This window comes from Symphalangus syndactylus, chromosome 7 (genome assembly GCF_028878055.3).
Source record: "Symphalangus syndactylus isolate Jambi chromosome 7, NHGRI_mSymSyn1-v2.1_pri, whole genome shotgun sequence".
NCBI lineage: Eukaryota > Metazoa > Chordata > Mammalia > Primates > Hylobatidae > Symphalangus > Symphalangus syndactylus.
This window is the reverse complement of record NC_072429.2, coordinates 12,880,680-12,895,292: the sequence shown is the minus strand read 5'-3', so window position 1 is coordinate 12,895,292 and position 14,613 is coordinate 12,880,680. Positions and strand designations below refer to the sequence as shown.

The window sequence follows — 14,613 nt, the reverse complement described above, 5'->3', positions numbered from 1 at the left end:
CCAGGTGGGAAGAGGATTCTGAGAACATGGGACGGGGTGGGGGAGGTGGGCAGCTTGTGGCAGCTCCCCTGGACCTGGAGAGCAGGCTGCATGGCTGAAAGGGAGTGTGGACAAGGCCATGTCCAGCAGGTGTAGGGACAACATACAGCCTTTTCGGAAGGAAACTCTTGGATAAATGAGCCTTAGGCAGCAGACAGTGTGCAAGTTTTCTGCAAGTTCCCAGGCTCCCCAGTGAGGGACCTTCAGACACTGAGGAGGGCTGATGGTGAGTAGACTTTAGAACCAGAAGCCAATGATTGGGATCATGGATTTCAGCGATGGGTGACCATATGATATCCCAAAGGCCAGCTGAGACCAGTCACCCTCAGACTAGAACAGGAAGTCCACAGCAGAATGGACGCCAGGAATAATACAGAAGACTCCTGGTCTTATAAGCTCCCATCCACGCTGACATCAACTGCTACTTCCTGCTACCCACATTTGGGAGAAGATGCCCAAATACTCGGCATCACAGAAGGAAAAGAATTTGTAATTCCTGAGGAATTCTGGAAAGGCGGGAGGAAGCAACAGAGATTGGAAGGGAAAAGACAGTGTAAGAGTCAGCAAGATGGTGGAAGGCTGTGTACTCTGAGGTGATCCTCCTTCCTTGGTCCCTCCAAATGTTCAGTAAAAGCTACTCAGCCAACTAACTGCTTGTTGTCAGTTGATAATTTGTAAAAACTAATAATGAAGCCTCAGTTTCCAGCCCACATGGATCTAAAATAGGCATCAGATCAGCATGGAGAAGCTGGAGACACTGGTGACCTTGAGGACATGGCCCTGGAGAAATCACCAAAATGGATGGAAAGGGGCTGTGGCTTTCAAGGCTGTGACCCTGGGTTGCTCCAGCCCAGAGATGCCCATCTCTCTGGAGAGAGTCTCTTGAAGCAGTAAGTAATGTGGGCTCTGGGCCAGGCATAGTGGCTCATGCCTGTAATCCCAGCACTTTGGGAAGCCAAGGTGGGCAGATTACGAGGTCAGGAGATCGAGACCATCCTGGGCAACAAGGTGAAATCCCGTCTCTACTAAAAATACAAAAATTAGCTGGGAGTGGTGGCGGCGTGTGCCTGTAGTCCCAGCTACTCGAGAGGCTGAGGCAGGAGAATCACTTGAATCCGGGAGGCAGAGTTTGCAGTGAGCTGAGATTGCACCACTACACTCCAGCCTGGCAACAGAGCGAGACTCCATCTCAAAAAAAACAATAATAATAATAATAACGTGGGCTCTGGCAACATACAGCCTGGATCCAAATCCCAGTTTTTCCACTTAGTAGCTGAGCGATATTGGACAGATCACGTGGCCTTTCTTAATCTCCTTCCTTTATCTCTAAGAACAATCTCTACGATTGTTCTGAGAATTAGATGAGGAAACACCTACAAAACAATTACTATAGGGGCCGGCACATGGCAAAAGCATTGTTTGCTAGCATGGCAAAAAGAAGGAAGACAACCATAGTGGAGATGGTGCTAATGATTGTAGTACACACTCTTAGTCCTATAGATTGTCCATTCTCCCCTTTTTCTTGCTCACAGAACCGTGCCCAGCTGCAGTGATAAATTACTATGAGTCTGAGCCAATTGTGACAAATATTTTCCCAGCATCCCTTAAGGCCACATGACACAGTTTTGACTAATAGGGCTTAAGAGGAAGCCTATTGTGGGGGCTTTGGGAAAGCTTTGCTTAGGTGGTGTCTTAGTCCATTTCCTGTTGCTATAACAGAATACCACATACTGAGTAAATTACAAAGAAAAGAAATGTATGTAGCTCACAGTTCTGGAGGATAGGAAGTCCAAGAGCATGGCATGGGCCCTGGTGAGGACCTTGTTCTGAGTCAAAATGTGGCAGGAGGCATCACATGGAGAGAGGGCAAGGTATGTTCAGGTCTCTCTTCCTCTTTTTATAAAGCCACCAGTCCCATCATGGGGGCCCCACCCTAATGACCTTATCTAGTCCTAGTTACCTCCCAAAAGCCCCATCTCTAATCAACATATGAATTTAGGGATTAAGTTTCCAGCACATGAAATTTGGAAGACACATTCGAACTATAGCACCCAGCAAAAATAAAAGAAGGAAAGACCTGTCTATTACAGCACGTTCCCCACAGCTTCGTCCTGGCTTGAACACAGATGTGATGTCTGGTGCTATGAGGGCATCTTGTGATTCTGAGGGACAAGCATGAGGGGAGAGGCCAAGGTTATCAGAGTCACTGGCCCTGGCATTAACAAGCTGCTGAACCAAGGCTACCGTCTGTTCATTCTAGACTTTTTGTTATAAATAAGAATAAACTACTGGGCCTTGTTTTTAGTTACTTGCACCCAAAGACATTTCTAACAGATACAATGCTTATCTATCTCCAAGGAGCAGAGAAGTCCCAGTGGACTTCCAGGTTGCATGTATATTCTGACCTACAAAACTGTCATATAGAATCACTTCCAGTTTCCCAAAGTGTCACAACATCCATACTCCTAAAAAGTGGGTCCAGGAAAATCATTCCACTTTGCACCATTAGAACTCAGCTGACAAAGTGAGGCCAGTTATTATCTAAAGCAATAAAATAAAATTTCTGTTTCCAGAGAAATCAATGATGAAGAAATGGTTACACGAGAAAGGGGAGGGGTTGAGTCATAATACCATCCTGAAAAATCCAAGCACATGTGTTTCCCACTAAGAAATTACCACTATGACTACCAAATTTTCAATTATTCAGCTGACCCCAATTCATCTTAATCCGGACTGTTCTTGGTTTGTTTTGCCTTCCCAAGACCCAAATTAACTATTCTATAAGCTTCTTATGAGTAAGGACGAAATCCTAGTTATCTTTGCAGCTCCAGTGCCTAATATGGGACCTGGCACAGATTAGGAGCTCAATCCAGAATAAATGAATGAATGAATGAGAGATTAGGACGGAATATTTCCAAGCCAAAGACTTCAAGCCATCAGTTGGGCTGAAGTAGAAAAAGAAGCTGTACAGCCAAACAGTTGCAACCATGGGTGCTTGAGTAAAGAGAACTCAATTCAAATCCTGTGTCTGCACTGTCATACACCAGCTGTGGGGTCTGTTCAAACCACTGGCCTCCACACCTCAGTTTCCCTTCTGTAACATGGGGCAAGTTATGGCACCCTCATCAGATTGGCTATGAGGGTCATAGTTATTTAGTAAGTGTTCACAGAAAGCACTCAGTGAAAGGCAGGTGGTGGTGGTGTTATTATCACAGTATTTCTATTCTGTGTAGAGAGCATCTGGATCACAGGGAGGGCTTGTCAAACACAGAGCTCTGGGCCCCACCCTCAGAGTTTCTGATTCAGTAGGTCTGGGGTGGGGCCTGAGAATTTGCATTTCTAACAGGAACCAGGTGATGCTGCTGTTACTATTCTGGGAACTGCACTTTGAAAACTACCGGCCTAACTTATTGCCGTGAGGTCACAGGCTGTGCTTGACAGAAGGCAGAAAAGGAGAGTAAAGAGAAGGAAGAAAGGTAACACACACACACACACACACACACACACACACACACACAAACTTGCAAGTTCCAGCACAGAGCTTCCCAGCCTGTGCTACCAAGGCTAGATACATGTGGGCCCAGAAACTGATCCCTCATTCCTCAGCAGACGCCTGAAGATTGTTGTACAGACTGTGCACAAAACAAGGGCATCCCACTTCAAGAGCAGTGGGACTGAAATCCCCAGACAAGATGCCTTCTCCTAATATGCATAGAGCCTCTGAATGTCCAGCCCTTAAGGGGGGTTTCTTTTGGAACAGTGAAGAAGGTGGGGCGATGGGAACTTGGGGCATCTGGCCTGTTGCCTCTGGCCCCTAACAGGCTCGACTATTTACCCTGGGACACCATACAAGTATGGTCATTTCCTAGATGTGCTGTGACCTAAAAAATTTGGTGAATTGCACTGTCCAGTACTGTAGCCACTAGGAACATGCAGCTACTCCAATTTGAGATGGCCCATAAGTTTAAGATATATGCCAGATTGCTAAAATTTAGAACAAAAACAAGAAACTCATTCATAATTTGTTTTCTATTGATTACATGTTGAAATGTCAATATTGTACATATATTTAACATGCTATTAAAAGGATTTTACGAGTTTCTTTTCACTTTTTTTTTTTTTTTTTGGGATGGAGTCTTGCTCTGTTGCTCAGGCTGGAGTGCAATGGCTCAATCTTGGCTCACTGCAACCTCCGCCTCCCGGGTTCAAGCAATTCTCTTGCCTCACCCTCCTGAGTAGCTGAGATTACAGGCACGTGCCACCATGCCCAGATAATTTTTTTATTTTTAGTAGAGATGAGGTTTCACCATGTTGGTCAGGCTGGTCTCGAACTCCTGACCTCGTGATCTGCCTGCCTCAGCCTCCCAAAGTGCTAGGATTACAGGTGTGCCTGGCCTCTTTTTATTTTTTTAATGCAGCTGCTAGAAAATGTAAAATTACATATGTGGCTTGCATTATATGTATGGATGATGCCACACTAGGAAGCTGACGTTTTACAGAAATCATCAGTGGCTTGATCTGTCAGCATGGGCGGGGTGTGCGTGTGTGGGTGTGTATGTGTGTGTAGGGGTGTAGGTGAGCCATTGAGGGGAGGCAGCATGGACCCAACAGTAGACAAGCTACTTGGACTTGACACTGTAGAAGACAGAGAAAGAGTCAGGCATTATGAGAAGCAGATTGGCCCGATTACATTGTTTAAATAACACCTCAAAGCAGAGTTGGGGAGGGACTAGAAGGTCTCACGAAAAACAAAGCCGCAAGAAGCTTTGTGGTGGAACAGGAAGAGGACAGTCACTAGGCTCAGGCTAGCCTAGTGGCTAAGAGTGTGGGCTCTGGAGTTTGAATCTTAGCCCTCCCACTAACTAGCTGTGTGAGCTCCAGTAAGTTACATAACAACCCTGTTTGTTTGTCTGTACAGTAAGGATCTATATCATTGGGTTGCTAAGAGGTATCTCAGTTTGGGCTGCAATAACTATATGGTTGATACAAAAGTAATTACAGTTCTTGTCATTGAAACTAATGGGCGCGGTGGCTCACGCCTGTAATCCCAGCACTCTGGGAGGCCGAGGCGGGCGGATCACGAGGTCAGGAGATCGAGACCATCCTGGCTAACACGGTGAAACCCCATCTCTACTACAAATACAAAAAATTAGCCAGGCGTGGTGGCAGGCGCCTGTGGTCCCAGCTACTTGGGAGGCTGAGGCAGGAGAATGGCATGAACCTGGGAGGCGGAGCTTGCAGTGAGCCGAGATCATGCCACTGCACTCCAGCCTGGGCGACAGAGCGAGACTCCATCACACACACACACACACACACAGAAAAACAAAGCAAAACAAACAGACAAAAACAACTAATGGCAAAAACTGCAATTACTTTTGTACCAACCTAATAGGTACTATAAACCAGAGAACTTCATTTCTCACAGTTCTGCAGGCTGGGAGCCTGAGGTCAGGGTGCCAGCATGGTTTGGCTCCAGGGCCCTGCTGCAGGCTGCAGATTGTTATTGTGTCATTGCAGGGTGGAAAGAGGAAAGAGAACTCTCTGGAGTCCCTCTTATAAGGGCACTAATCTCTTTCATGAGTGTCCACTCTCATGACTCAGTCGTTTCCCAAAGGACCCATCTCCAAATATCACCACAGTGGAGGTTAGGATTTTAACATACGAATCTGGGGAGACAGAAACATTCAGTCCATTGCATGAGGCATAAATGTAGTTACATACATTAAACATTTGAAACAGCATCTAAATGGCCCCTCTTGGTCGCACGCTCCTCTCTGATTTTGCCAGGAGGATATGATCTTAGGATTGGATTAGCCTGGGTCTTGTGCCCAGCCTCTGTGGACAGGCTATCTTGGTCTGCTATCCTAAGAAGTGGAGAGGGGGGGAAATGTGTCAGCCGACACAAACAGCAGCCACCCTTGTCTATTTCACCCTCCTGGCCCTGTGACCTTGGGCAAATGACTCAGTAGATCAGAAGAGACTCAAATTACGCTTCTGTCAAAACTTCTGAGGGAAATGATGAGAACTGCACAATCTCTGCCCCATACAAGGTACCCAACAAATGTTAATCCCTCCATTGGGCAAATGGAAGGCAATGTGGCCATCACTGGCAGCGAAGACCTGACTTTTGGCAGAGCCTAGCCAATTACCCAAGTTTGGGAGCTATCCTCTCTGGGGGTCAGATCATACCTCAAACTTTCAAATCAATGTCAACAGGAAGGTCAGCTGGAACTTTCAGGCCAGGGTCTGATGAGTGGGCCTGGGCCTGGCGTCTGTTTAGTAAACATCCCCCAGCCTTCCTCTTGGAAACCTTCCTTTACTCACTAAGCAGTTTTGGTCCAACCTGTTTTCCTTTTGTAGCTGGGATTTTGTAAGAGGCCAAATTCCAGGCTGGGGCAGGATAAACAAGATCGCATGGCTAATGATTGGTGAGTCTGCCTGGAATGCAATTTACCACAGAATTGCAGTGAAGGAGACTTTATCACCCCCTGGACTGTTTACAGGGAGGTTGTTAAAACAGGAAGGAGGTTCCAGGCTCTGCAGGATGGCTGCCTGGCATTATTTTTCTTTACCTTCTTTTAAGGAACAGGGGCACCTGCTATGAACTAAAAATTCTCTGCCTCAGTCTGCTTTACATGTAAAATCCCCTTGGTCAAAACCTTCCGTTCATCTAACAAATTGCAGCTTACAAAAGATTCTCAATTCTACCACTACCCTAGTTTGGCAGGTGGGGAAATCAGAGCTCAGAGCAGAGAAGTAACTTACCCAAGGACACACAGCCGGGAAATGGCAGGGCCAGGATTATAAAATTTTCCACAAAGTGAATCAGGCAATAATAGTGTTTGTGCTCCATCTTCTTCATCTGCAGCTAACCCTTCCCTCTGGGTGGGGATACTTGACTTGAATATAGTCTGGTGATGAAGGGATGAGAGGAGGGGCCCTTGTTCCAATGTGGATATTACCACAGTAGAGAAAGATTTTTCTTTTAACCCAGCTCAGAATTTTTGAAATTTGCATCCTTGACCTCACACTATCCCTTCTCTGTTCAAACAAACCCCTAGCCTCTCCAACGCCAGTGTTGGTGGCCCTCTTTCTAAAGGAATGTTGAGATAGACAGGTCAGTAAGGAGATTTGAGTCTGGCTCCTGGGATGGCAGCAATCCTGATGTCTAGGCGACCTTTGGCAAATCACTAACTGTCCGTCTCTGGGCCTGAGTTTTCTTATCTGAACAAAGCGGATGTGAAGTCTAGATGAACTCAGAAATCCCATCCATGCTTCTAAAAATTCTGCTTGTAGCTCCGCCACTGAGGAGCAGGGGCCCGGGAAACGCCTGACTCTAGTCTGCATCTTATGGCCCTGCCTTGCTGCCAGCATCCACAGGTCTCCCTAAGCCTCGGATGATTGGCCCCGGCTGCCCCGTCTGGTGAGCTCAGCGCAGCATTCGTGAGAACTGATGGTGGAGATAAAGATAGGCATGCCGAAATGAGGCACACTCTGCCTCTGCCCCCACACAGCCCTCCTCCCTCGAGGCAGCTGTGGACCAGCCTGGGGGAGGACTGGTTGCCATCCTAGAATGAACAAAGCTTGGGGTGGGCAGGTTCCATTAGCTCATTCTCCTAATTGTTCTGGCTGGTCATTGTTTCTCCTGATTAATTCCCAATTAGCACTGGGGAGCACAGCTTGGGTTTGATTCTGCCAGTTCTCCGGAGCCAGTTCTCAGCTATTTCTGGCTTGGCCAGACCTACGACCTTCCTGCTTCCATGCTAGCTGCAATTCAGAATGGCCTCAGGGGCACTTACACGTTGCCACCATCAATGACAACATCGTGAAATTGGCCTCATTGTTGCCATTTCACACGTGGGGAAACTGAGGCTCAGTGAGGTGAAGAGGTTTGCCCAGCTTCCCACGACAAGTAAGTAAGTGGTGCAGGTGAACGCCGCCTTGCAGATTTTCAAACATATCAGCCTTCTAGTCCAATCGTGGTCTTCATGTGATTCTCTTATGGCACCTAATTCACTGCTTTGCCATTACAGCACTTGAATAATTTGAAAACAAATTCTTAATTTAATAAAATCAATAAATAAACGTCAGGATTCATCTTCCCAATTGAAACCCCAGCTTCTGTGACATTCGGGCAATTTCTAAGCTAGCCAGAGAATCTCCTGGTCATGTTAGGAATAAGCAAAGCCATTTGGGTTTTAATAACATGGTGAGAAAATAGTGTGACTTTAAAGTCCTTATTAGCCCTGGAATGCATTTTCCAAAGCAGGAATTAGCTGACACAGGCAGAGTGTCAGCTGGAAAAACAAGGTCTGGGTTAGGTGGCCCAGAAAAAAACCCGCTTTGGTGCCCAGAGCCTCCCATTGATTTCAATTGCTGGTTAGCATAGGCCAGCAGAACGATTGTCCCATCGGTGAATGTGCCATTAGAAATGACCCCACCAGCTAATGGGGGTTTAATAGTGGCTTGCTTGGTCCTTGGTATGGGTCCTGTTGTCATTTTTAGTAAGAAAATTACCTGTCTGTCATTCCCTTTAAACTTGCACAGTAATAATTAACCAGGCCCCAAAGAGAAGCTGGTTACCCTTAACCTTGGCTAGATGAAAGCTCAGTGACCCATTAAAGTCTGTGAAATCGTTTGACTCTGAGCAGCTAGGGAGGTAATGTTGTAGCAGATATTTGGTGGAAAATGGATGTAAGAACTCACATTGGTTCATTATCTCACAATTTGCAGAGCTCAAGGTAACCTTGAGGTCATGAGCAAGGACTCTCACTTAGGCATCAGCAAACCATGGCCCACTGGCCAAATCTGGCCCACCCCATACTTCTGTAAATAAAGTTTTATTGGAACATAGCCATACCCTCTCATATACATATCATCTGTGGCTGTTTTTGTGCTATAACAGTAGAGTTGAGTAGCTGTGACAGAGATCATACGGCTTGCAAAACCTAAAATATTCACTCTCCTACCCTTTACAGAAAGAGTTTGATGACCTCTGCCCTAATTCACAAAGGCCAAGTTTGAATTCTGCATTAACCCCTTGCTAGCTATGTGACCTTGGGCAAATGCTTTCACCCCCATTTTCTTCTTCAGTTTCTTCCTCTGTTAAGTAAAGCCGATTAGAGCGCCTATGTGGTAGATACACTAGAGCTTACCAACAACTTTTTCAGCACACATAATCTTTTGAACTTGGGCATGGACTGTGAACTTGGACTATGTGACTTGCCCTGACCAGGAAATATAAGGGGAAGTGATGTACATCACTTCTAGATAGAAGCATTCAGAGCTGCTATGGGTTCTCCACACTCTCTACCTTGCCATGTTGACCAAGGAGGCAGGCCAGGTGCTTTGAGTGTTGCAACTACAAGATGGCCAGCTTGGATTCCCAAGAGATTACAGTGAAGAGAGATCCCCTCAACTCACAAAGAATATTGAGCAGGAGTGAGAAATAAATCTTTGGTATTTACTTCTGCAAAACCTAGCTCATGCCAACAAATTGGCTTACTTCATAAGGTTTTTGTTAGGATCTGATGAGTTAGGTGTTTTAGATGTTTGGACCAGTGGCTGACACTTAGTTAAGTACACAGTTAATGCTAGTTGAAGTTATTAATAGTATGTCAGTTATTATTAAAATGTATATTATTTCTTATTTCATTTTCAACTTCATAATGACTGTGAGGTGGTGACTATTAACTTCATTTATTCAATGAACATTTAATGAACACCTGTTTTATATGGTTATATGCCTGACAGTAGGATACAGAAGGTGGGAAAGGGACACTTTCTGTCCAGAGAGCAGAGGTCCACCTAACACACACTTGAGAGTGTAGGTGATATTAAACAAAGGCATCTCCGAGTTGAACCTTAGAAGTTAAGTAGGGGTTTACCAGATGAAGAAGGGAAGGAAGGGCATTATAGGCAGAGAAAACCATCATATAAAATGATAGAGAGGCCTGAAATTCTATGCTGTTTTGGGGGAACACTGAGCGGATTGGTGTGATAGAGGGACAGGATGTTGGTTAGGGATGTAGCAGCCAATGTTGCTCAGCCACTCAGCAGGCATTTGCAATCCACTTCTCCCTCACCAGCCTTACCCTACAGAAGAAAAGCAAGATGTGTGCTTCATCAGCTTCCCTTGCAGCTAGAGTGGCCACGTGATATGGTCTCATCTAAAAAAGTGTCAGAAGAAGTCTCCTGGGGAGCTTCAGATTAAAGTAAAGAAGTACATGAAGAGAGTTTGTCACTGTCCTGTGTGGGTGCAATGCCTGGAGCCATGGCAGCCATCTTGAGATAACAAGGGGAAAACCAAGAGAAATGGAGAGACATGGACACAATGGACCATCCAGATATCTGGACACTGATCTACTGCTGAAGCCATGCTGCAAGGGTGTACCCCTCAGACTTCTCAATACAGAAACAACAGACATCATTGTGATTTAAGCTGTTGCTCATTTGTTATTTGCTCCACGAATCTTAACTAATGAAGGAATTGTGAGGAATGAGACTAGAGGGGTTAACAGGGCCTAGATTATGCAGGGCCCTTAAAGGCAACTGGGGTAAGTGAAGGATTTTATGTAGGAAAGGGAAGCTCAGGTTTAAAGAAGGTAAGTCACTACCCAGAATGCTACTGCTAATAGGTGTCAGAGCTGAGATTTGCACAGAGATCCTCCAAGTGGAGTCCAAGTCTCTTCCTTCCACTGTGTAGGGCAATTTGCCTCTACAACCAAATGGCCCTAGTCAATCCCCACAAGAGGATTCTCTTGGCCTCTGGGTCATTCCTAACTACATGCTGGAGAAGTTGAGATTTGGCTAAATCTTCCTTATTTGGAATCAGATCTGTGATCTTCAGAAACAAGAAGACTTGAGGAGGTATATAGGGACATGGGAGAAGGTGCAAAGGTGAGAGATGGTATGGCTGAACTGAACTTGGGGAAAAGACTCACAAAGACACAAGGCATGGAGGAAATTACAAACAGAAGGATGGTGCCAACCCTTCCACCATCTTGGTTTCATTGTCTAAGAAAAAAGTGGGAACCCCAGCATCCTCTCCTGCCTCTCCAGGGTCTGCACCTATCTGACTCCATTGCACCACAGGCATCCAGGAGGCCCTGAGCTCCTCAGGGCCACTGCAGGGCCTCACTCAACCATTCTCTCAGAGTCAGGCTCACTGCATGCCACAGAATGGGTGCTTAGTCAGCATCCGCCCTGTATGGACTGAAACTTGAGACAAAGCGAAACTAGGGTGAGCTCACCTCTGGGGTGGGCACCTCCTCAAAAGACAGGATCACAGGTCATCCCAATTTTTTTCTCTCCCAGGTTCTTTCAGCCGAACAGACCCATGCACACATCTGTTCCCCCATCAAAAACAACAAACCTTTTCCATGATTCTATTTCAGGAGATTCAACTTAGTTTAATAGTTCAGAGTGCTAGTTCTGAAAACAAAACTGCCCAGCTCTGCCACTTACTAGCTGTGTGATGTTGGGCAAATAGTTTAACATCTCTATGTCTCTGCTTTCTCATCTGTTGCGTATAGTACCCACTTCGTGTGGACCGTGCTTGTGAGAATGAAGTGAGTTCATTCATAGACAATCCTGACATACACCAAGCATGTGATAAATGCTGTTGTGATTATTTATTATTATCCTGACTCAGGACCTTGCCCCTCATGCTGAGCCCACTTCAGCTTGTAGTACTCATAGCACGTGCATCTCAGAGAGGTGTCCCTAGATTTGAAATCCCTTTTTTTGCTCCCAGCAATTTGAAGCCCAGCATTCCCCTATAAATCCTGATTTAGCCAGCCCCTCAGGGCCCAGGTAGGACCAGCCTGACTGCACACTACCCTGTCATCCCCAGGCTTGCCCCCCACCTCCCGCCCTCTCTGTGTGCTAGTGGCTGGGGAGCTAAGGGAGGGCAGTGTGCCCTGGCAGGCCTGGCCACGCTGAGCCTTGTTTGTGTATTTCCACCTTCATGCTTCGGTTGCTGTCGCCCCTGACTCATCAGTTAGTTAACAAGAACTGTTCCTCCTCCTTGGGACATCTCATCACACAGCCCATCTAGCCAGTGAGAGTGTGGGCTCCAGCAGGGTGCTTCTGAGGGAGAAGCTGTCTTGTCTGTTCTTCTGTGCTTCTGCCCTTCCTTCCTCAACGCTCTGAGGCCAACTCAAAAGCAAAGGCACTGTCTTTCTTTTGCACTGTGTGCATGTGTGTATGTGTGTACTCGTGTGTGTGTGTGTGTGTGTGTGTGTGTGTGTGTGTATAGGCTTTTGCTCTTCACAGAAAGAAATCATGAACCATCTGGCTGGCTGATCAAGAAGGTTTTTATTTTTAACAATAATGGCAGAAGCTCACATTTACTGAGCATTTACTATAAACCAGGCAGTCTGCTGAGCATTTTATGTGAATTAACTTGTAGAATGTTCTAAATAACCTTGGGAAGTCAGGTGCTTTTGAAAATCACTGTTTTACAGACAATAAGAGTGCAGCTTAGAGAATAAGTTGCCCAAGTCATGCAAATGCTAGTAAGTGACAAAGGCAGGATCTGACTCTAGCCTGTTCCACTCCAAAACTGTACCCTTAATTGGTGCTTTGAACTTTTTGGTACATACAAATCACTTTGAAAACCTGATGCAAGTGCTGATTCAGTAGATTTGGGTTGGGGCCTAACATCTAGCATTTCTAAGAAGTGTTCATATCATGTTGATGCTAACCGGTGTGAGCAGACACTTTAAGCCATGTCGATCTAGATCACCCTATTGTTCCTCCTGACCTGTTAGGATGACTGCAGGGTGTTCAGTTAAATTTTTTCCAAGAAGGAATCTCCTGAAATAGAATCATGGAAAAGGCTTGTGGCTAGAGTCCTGGGTTTGAATTTCAGCAACCATTTAGTTCTCATGACCTTGGGCAACTTCTACTTTTAGAAACTCAGTTTCCTCATCTTCAGAATGAGCATAATAGTATCCACTGGCAGGTGATTGCAAAAGAGTAGATGTGAAAATGCCCATGAAAAAGGGCTCTGCAGACTGTACCAATAGTTCAGCTATTAAAGCCATTTGTTTTTAAATAATAATATCATTACTATAAAAACTCCCAATTGAATGGGCAGTGGGGGAGGGTCTTATGTTGCCGTCATTCCATTTTTCATTCATTCCCAAACTTTTTTTTAAAACCATCTACCTGATGACCAAGGGTAGAGAGATTCATCACAGTGTTTTATTTATAGAGACCTTCACTACCTCAGCCTCTGAGCCCTACAGAACCCTCTGTGAAGCGTTAATACCCACAAAGCAATTCTCCCAAGCCCCTTCCATCTTTGGCAAAATAGATGAAACAGGGTTGGATCTCCCCCACCTCAAAAAAAGAGATCACAAAGAGAGCAGGAAGACCAAGCAAAGCTAACGCCCACCTCTGAATTCCCAGCCATCGAGGCTCAGCACAGAGAGCAACAGATGGCTGCAGTAGATATTGCTAATCTGGCCAAATGAAAGATTAGCAGAATTTAGGTATTTCTCATTAGCTCCCTTGCTCTTTCCTCTACAATAAACTAAATGCAGTGAGCTACAAATAATTTGCTGTTCCTCCCATTAAGAGGTGAATTCCATTTCCCCTCCCCTTGAATCTAAAGTTGCCTTTAGACTTGTTTGGTTTATATCAATAGAATGTGGCAAAAATGACATTTTAGGGCTTCCCAGCCTAGGCCTTAAAATGATCAACAGCTTCTACCTTCTCCCACTTTGAAGCCAACTGCATGCTGTAAAGAAGCTTAAGCCAGACTGCTAAGGGGTAGGAGAGGATGGCGTGGAAAGAGGCCTTGAAGATCAGAGGCCATCTTCGGCATTGCAGCTGCAGATAAGCTTCTAGTGGAAGATAGTTCCATTAGTGCCCTCAGCTACCCCTTATGAAACAAAAGAACCATACCAGCTAAGCCCAGGCAACCCACAAGATTGTGAGAAATAACACATGAATTGTTCTAAGCCCCTGTGTTTTGGAATGGTTTATTATGCAGCGATTGATAACTAAAACACTAGACTTTTTTGAATCTAAATTTTCTTTCTAATCATCTCTTCCACTTACACATCCAAAAAATATGTCCTACCTATGTGTTCAGACAATGGCTTGCAGCATGCTGCCCACATCAGCAACATAAGCACCTTGTTAGAATATTGTTAGAAATGCAAATTCTAAGGCCCACTCCAGACCTGATGGTTCAGAAACTCAGGGATGGTGCCCAGCAATCTGTATTGACAAGCCTTCTGGGTGATTCCAATATAACACTCAAGTTTAGGGATCACTGGGCTCAGCCAGTGGTTCTCTATCTTGGCTGTGCACCTTAATCACCTGTAGTATTTAAAAATATAAACATGCACAGGGCTTATCCCAGACCTACTGAATCAAGGAAGGCCTAAGTATATGTGCTATTGAAAGCATTCCTTGCTGATTTTGTTATGCAGCCATGTACTGTGGAGGAATTCAAGACCCTCATGATGTTTGGGCCCTGTAGACCTGTGCTTCTCAAGCTTGAATTCACAAAGGACTCACCTGGGGATCTGATGAAATGCAGATTCTGATTCAGTAGAT

The 14,613-nt window shown here is 45.4% G+C and overlaps 1 long non-coding RNA gene across 1 annotated transcript in view; it reads right to left on the bottom strand.

The window, feature by feature from the left end:
* LOC129485674 (uncharacterized) overlaps positions 1-14,613 on the bottom strand; it is a 76,338-nt gene that overhangs the window by 28,472 nt on the left and 33,253 nt on the right. The gene's annotated exons all lie outside the window — the stretch shown is intronic.